This window comes from Lutra lutra, chromosome 7 (assembly GCF_902655055.1).
Source record: "Lutra lutra chromosome 7, mLutLut1.2, whole genome shotgun sequence".
Lineage (NCBI taxonomy): Eukaryota > Metazoa > Chordata > Mammalia > Carnivora > Mustelidae > Lutra > Lutra lutra.
The window spans coordinates 51610655-51617515 of NC_062284.1; the positions used below are offsets into that span (position 1 = coordinate 51610655).

Consider the following 6861-nt stretch of genomic DNA (forward strand, 5'->3'; position numbering starts at 1 on the left):
CTAATTGAATTTAAATTATAAAAAGGAAAAATAGTGTATTCTTTTGTTGGATTGATCCTTTTATCATTATGTAATATCTTTCTTTGTCTCTTGTTACAGTCTTTGTTTTAAAGTCCATTTTGTCTGATGTAAGTATTGCTACTCAAGCTTTTTTTTTCCCCACTTTCATTTACATGGCGAATATTTTATCATCACTTCACTTTCAGCCTATTTGTCATTGGGTCTGATGTGAGTCTCTTATAGGCAGCATATAAATGGGTCTTTTTTTTTTTAATTCATTCCACCACTCTGTTCCATCAGAGAATGAAAGAGAAATAGGCAGATTAGAGACCCATCAAATTAACAAGCAATGTCACTCTATAAAATATATATTTTTTCAAGATGCATTCCCACAGTGCTGGCATTCTGCATTTCTTCTGAGTTCCTGAAACACTAAATAGCTAGAAGACTAACTTAAATATTAATAAGCTCTCTACTTACACCTACTGCAGTTAGTTCCTTTTCTTCATCCTCTAATATGCTTTGCCTTAATTAAGTCTGCCCAGACTTATAGGATCTTCTTCTCATATTATTGTCGGGTATTTATTCTACAATATTGTTGATAAGAAGACAACATGAAAGCAAGGAAAACAAATAATTTTCATTTAATTTGATTTTAATTGTCCATCATTAATAAATGAAGAGATTATGTTTAGATGAGTTTTTTAAAATTGTTTAAGTTCAATTTAATTAACATATACTTTATTATTAGTCTCAGAGGTAAAATTAAGTAATTCATAATTGCATACAACACCCAGTTCTCATTAATTGAAGTGCCCTCCTAATGCTCATCACCCAGTTACTCCTCCCATCCACTTCCCCACCAGCAATCCCGTTTGTTTCCCATAGTTAAGAGTGTCTTATGGCTTACCTTCCTCTCTGTTTTCATCTTATTTTATTTTTCCTTCTCTTCCCATTATGTTCATGTGTTTCTTTCCTCAAATTCCATATATATGAGTGAAATAATATGGTATTTGTCTTTCTCTGATTGGCTTATTTTACTTAGCATACCACCCTCTAGTTCCATCCTCATAATTGCAAATTGAAAGATTTCATTTTTTTTAAATGGGTTTTTTTTAAAGATTTTATTTATTTATTTGACAGAGAGAGATCACAAGCAGGCAGAGAGGCAGGCAGAGAGAGAGGAGGAAGCAGGCTCCCTGCTGAGCAGAGAGCCTGATGAGGGGCTCGGTCCTAGGACCCTGAGATCATGACCTGAGCCGAAGGCAGTGGCTTAACCCACTGAGCCACCCAGGCGCCCCAGATTTAATTCTTTTTGATGGCTCAGTAATATTCAGGTGAGTGTGCAAATATGACTCATCTATAGAGATTTTGTTACGGAATTGACATGCTTAAGACCCATCATTCATCTTCTGAGAACCTAGAATTGACAGGGTTCAAGCAAGTATAATTTGTAAAAAGGGCCTATTTATTTTGATATATACTCTGAGTTGAGAATCAATGATGTATAGAAATACTTTAAGTGGAGAGATTATTAGAAATTTGAAGAAGACAAAAAAACACATTATCTGTGAAAGACCGACCTATACATGAAAACAAGAAATGTAAATGATCTTTTCATGTTTCTGTTAGTCATTTGTATGTCTTCTTTGGAGAAATGTTTGTTCATGTCTTCTGCCCATTTTTTGACATGATTATCTGTTTTTTCAGTGTTCAGTTTGAGGAGTTCTTTATACATCTTGTATATCAATTCTTTGTCTGTAGTGTCATTTGCAAATATCTTCTCCCATTCCGTGTATTGCCTCTTTGTTTTGTTGACTGTTTCCTTTGCTGTGAAGAAGCTTTTAATCTTGATGAAATCTTGAAAGTTCATTTTTGCTTTTGTTTCCTTTGCCTTTGGAGACGTATCTTGAGAGAAGTTGCTGTGTCCAATGTCAAAGAGGTTACTGCCTATGTTCTTCTCTAGGATTTTGATAGATTTCTGCCTCATGTTGAGATCTTTCATCCATTTCATTCATCATCATTAGCTATAAGGGAAATTCAAATCAAAACCATATTGAGATAACACCTTACAACAGTTGGAATGGCCAGAATTAACAGGACAGGAAACAAGTGTTGAAGAGGATATGGAGAAAGAGGAACGCTCTTACACTGTTGGTGGGAATGCAACTTGGTGCAGTCAGTTGGAAAACGATGTGGAGATTCCTCCATAAATTAAAAATCAAGCTATCCTATGACCCTGTAATTGCACTACTTGGTATTTACCCCAAAGATACAGATGTAGTGAAAATATGGCCATATGTACCCCGGTGTTCATAGCAGCAATGTCTACAATTGCCAAACTGTGGAAAGAGCCAAGATGCTCTTCAATAGATGAATAGATTCAGAAAATATGGTACATATATACAATGGAATATTAAACAGCCATCAGAAAGGATGAATACCCAACTTTTGTAAACATGGACGGGACTGGAGGAGATTATGCTGAATGAAATAAGTCAAGCAGAGAGAGTCAATTATCATATGGTTTCACTAATTTGTGGAGCATAAGGAATAACATGAAGGACATTAGGAGAAGGAAAAGAAAAGTGAATTGGGATAAATCGGAGGGGGAGATGAAGCATGAAAACTGTGGACTCTGAGAAACAAACTGAGGGTTTTGGAGGGGTGGGGGATGGCTGAGCCTGTTGGTGGGGATTAAGGAGGACACCTATTGCATGGAGCACTGGATGTGGTGCATAAACAATGAGTCTTGGAACATGGAAAAAATAAAATTAAATTGTTAAAAAATGTATATGATCTTAGATATAATGTATTCAGGAAACTATAGGTATTATGCAATAAACTAATAAAAGTAGAAATCTGATTATCAAGTTCTAGTTCCTTGCCATGAAATAAGTGCCCATGATAATGTAATAATCAACTTCATTCTGGGATTCATTTGTTCATAAAATATTTTTACAATGTGTTGACTGTATTAGCATTTTCTGTATGTCCTATGTTCTTTTACATAAGAGCTTGATGTCATCTAATTAGATATCTTAGATCATTGGAAAGAACACCAGAATGTAATCTCCATATGAAAATTCACAATCCTTGGTATATCCAAAGGAGATTAGAAAATTTCCGTTGTTTCAGAGCTCAAGTAGGGCTGTACATATGACAGCAAATGGTTTCCTGTCTTTTTTGCTTTGCTTTTCTTTTCAAAATGATTTAGACAGTGAGGTGGTTTCCTCCATATTTATCAGATTATAGCATTAGATGTACCTGGGAACCTGACTCTTTAGGTAGGTGAAGAGGATGGTCACATATGCAGTGTTATTAAGACATCGAAAAGTTCCTTGGGCCCCTGATCTCTCTCTCACATGTTCTTCTTGAAATAACGTGTAATGTGAAATTTCTTGGTATTAAGAATTTTTCATTTTGGAATATCTGAATAACTATCATATAAATTTCCCTGACTGATTTGAGAAAAATGCAAATTTTGTCTCACTCAATATTTTACCAAGAGCTAGTTGTAGATTGAAAATATACTAATCTAGATAGAGAAACATCTGCTATTTCTTCACTGCTTCAAGGAAGGAATGTGCCAATGTTCTCTAATATTTTATTTGTAATAAATAAATAAGAGAGATATTCCCACCCAATATCAGGAATGAATGTAAATGTAGAGCAGGAGGAAATTGACAAAACAATATCTTAGTATAAACTTTACTTCTTTTAAGTGTACCTATGGTTGTTGAAAAGTCCAAAAACAGCATAATTTTGATTTCCCATACTATCTTCTCCTATGAAATGGACATGGTTGGACACCTGGTTGGCTCAGCTGGTTAAGCATCTGACTCTTGATTTTGGCTTAGGTCAGGATCTATAGGTCCTGAGGTCAGGCTCTGCACTCAGGAGGGAGTCTGCTGGAGATTCTCTCTCTCTCCCTCCCTCTTCCTCTGCCTGTTCCCACAACCCCGCACTCTTTCTCTCCCTAAAATAAATAAATCTTAAAAAAAAAAAAAAGAAGTAGCGGTGCCTGGGTGGCTCAGTCAGTTGAGTGTCTGCCTTCAGTGCAGGTCATGATCTCAGAGTCATGATACCAAGTCCTGCTTTGGGCTCTCTCCTCAGTGAGGAGTCTTCTTCTCCCTCTCCCTCTCCCACTACTCTTTCTCTTAAATAAATAAATAAATAAATAATCAATCTTATAAAAAAATAAAATAAAAAAAAATATTGCCTTACTTTGAGGGACTTAAGTCATTAAAAATTTTTTATTTAAATTCAGTGTAGTTTATTTAAAATCAATAGCAATAATTACAATGTATAACAATAATAACTATATGTTATTAAATTCAAAGCCAACTATACATTTAAAAAATTCAATGTAGCTAACATATACTGTGTTATTAGTTTCACGGGTAGAATTTAGTGATTCATCAGTTGTATATAATACCCAGTGCTCATTACAGCAAGTGCCTTCCTTAATGCCCATCACCCAGTTACCCCACCCCCACCCCTCCCTTCCAGCAATCCTCAGTTCATTCCCTAGAGTTCAGTATCTCTTATGGCTTGCCTCACTCTCTTTTTCATCTTATTTTATTTTTCCTTCCTCCTCTATGTTCATCTGTTTTGTTTCTTAAATCCCACCTATGAGTGATTTTTTTATGTAAGTGGATTTTGTTCATAATCAGATTATATTTGATTCTTGAAGCAACCTTGGAAGATATTATTATCTTCATATTAGATTGAATAAACAAAGAATAAAACTCAGGTCTGATAGCTTGCCTGAGGTCAATGCATTGGTGTAATGATTTTCATGTTCTGATCACCTCATATCCAGTTCATTGTCTCCCTCCCTAGTTTGTTGTAAATGCAACTTGAAAACATTATAGGAATGAGGAGTTGAAAGGTATGCAAAGTATTCCTCAGTCTATTTATACAGGACTGTATATTTCCCACCTCACAGAACTTAAGTTTTTCATCTTATAATATGATATAAACATATAAACTCAGTATCTTTTAACTCATATATACACATATATATGTATAAATATATAATAAATAAATATATCTTATTTTTATTTTATTCATTCATTTATTTATTGCATGTTTTCTTAGTTGAATTTTTCTTGTTCCAATTTGCTTCTTTTTTCTCTAGGTCACTTGGTATTCTTGACTTGATGAAAAAAAATGATTCCAAGGTGACAGAATTTGTTCTTCTGGACTTTTCATCTTCCTGGGAGCTACAACTCTTTCTTTTCTTAATATTTTCTTTATTTTACATGACTTTTTCTGGGAATTCTCTTGATAATGGTAACACTGTGAGCTGATGCCTGTCTGCTCCAATTTCCTATGTAATATTTTTGGGGCCATCTGTCCCTTATTGACCAATGCCTGAGCCGTGTTACCATGCCCAAGATACTAGGAGATTTTTTAAAGCAAGGCAAGATCATCTCTTTTTAGGGATGCTTGGCTCTTTCTGGGAGCCAGAGAGATGTTTCTGCTGACAGTCATGGCCTATGATAGGTATGTTGCCATATGTAATCCTTTGTACTACTTGATAGTCATGAACTACCAGCTGTGCTTTCAGTTGGTTTTTGCCTGTTGGTGTGGGGGATTCATTCACTCTATCACACAGGTTGCACTGATGATCCAGCTGTCCTATGACCCTAATGGGGGACAACTTCTACTGTGATGTCCCACAGGTCATCCGCTATTGTACATGGACACATATGTAGTAGAGGTGCTGATGGTCTCAAACAGTAGTCTGCTACCTCTTGTCTGTTTCTTGGTCTTACTGTTCTCTTATGCCATCATCCTGATCACCCTCAGAACTCACTTCGGCCAAGGCCAGAGCAAGGCACTCTCAGTCTGTGCCTCCCACTTAACAGTGGTCAGCCTGATCTTTGTGCCATGTGTTTTCATCTACCTGAGGCCTTTCTGCAGCTTCTCTATGGATAAAGTGTTCTCCGTCTTTTACACAGTGATCACTCCAATGTTGAACCCTCTCATCTACACACTCAGAAATGCTGAAATGAAGACAGCCATGAGGAAGCTGAGAAAAAAAGCACGTGGCATCCTTCTGCCATATTAAAAGATGAACAGGAAGAGGTGATTTATATAGCATAACTTTCTTGGGACATCCTTAACTCATCCTATACATGGGTATATGCATGAAACCAATTCCATGACTTCGGCATAAAAACCGGCATCAAAATTATAGTGCATTGCTGTTGACTGATATTGAGGCATGGTGGCATTGTTGGGTGTTAAATATTAAGAAGGGGAGTTTGTTGGTCCAGAAATTGAGTAGTAGGTTCAAGAGGACACCTTAAAAGATCAACTCTTCTACCCTTTGTCTATGAGTAGTCTTCCTTGATTTATGTCATTTCACTTTTAAATTCTCTTCAAATGAAAGAAGGTATCCCATCTCCTTTTTTGTCTTCCTCATCTGGGTGTAACAATTCCTAGGTCAGGAGGTTCCTTCTGATGTCCATCAGAGTCTCTTCTGATGAAAGCCCAAAAACAGCACTAACCACCCTACCTATTAATGTTCACCTAGGGACTGTGTTATATATTGTGCCAAATTTTAGAAATGCACTTGAGTTCAGTTCAGGTAAGTGAGCATGCTCTTTGTGAAGTTTACATGTAAAGGCAAGGAAGCCTTAGAGTTCTGAGTGTTGGAAACTCCCAATTTTCTCTCCTGGGGGTTTCTCTAGAAGAGGCATCCTATTTCTTTAAGTGGAGTTACAGCAGGGGATAAGTGTATAAGCTGGCTCTTCAACTGGTCATAATATTTAAGAGCTCTGACCTGTAAAGGAAAAAAGGGGGGAGAAAAAAGACATGATCTATGGTTTAAAGTAGTTATTCCAAGTC

General features: G+C 36.2%; 1 pseudogene; it reads left to right on the plus strand.

The window, feature by feature from the left end:
• Nucleotides 1-5165: 5165 nt before the first annotated feature.
• On the plus strand, nt 5166-6079 carry LOC125104406 (olfactory receptor 4Q3-like; annotated as a pseudogene).
• The last annotated feature ends 782 nt before the right edge of the window (nt 6080-6861 follow it).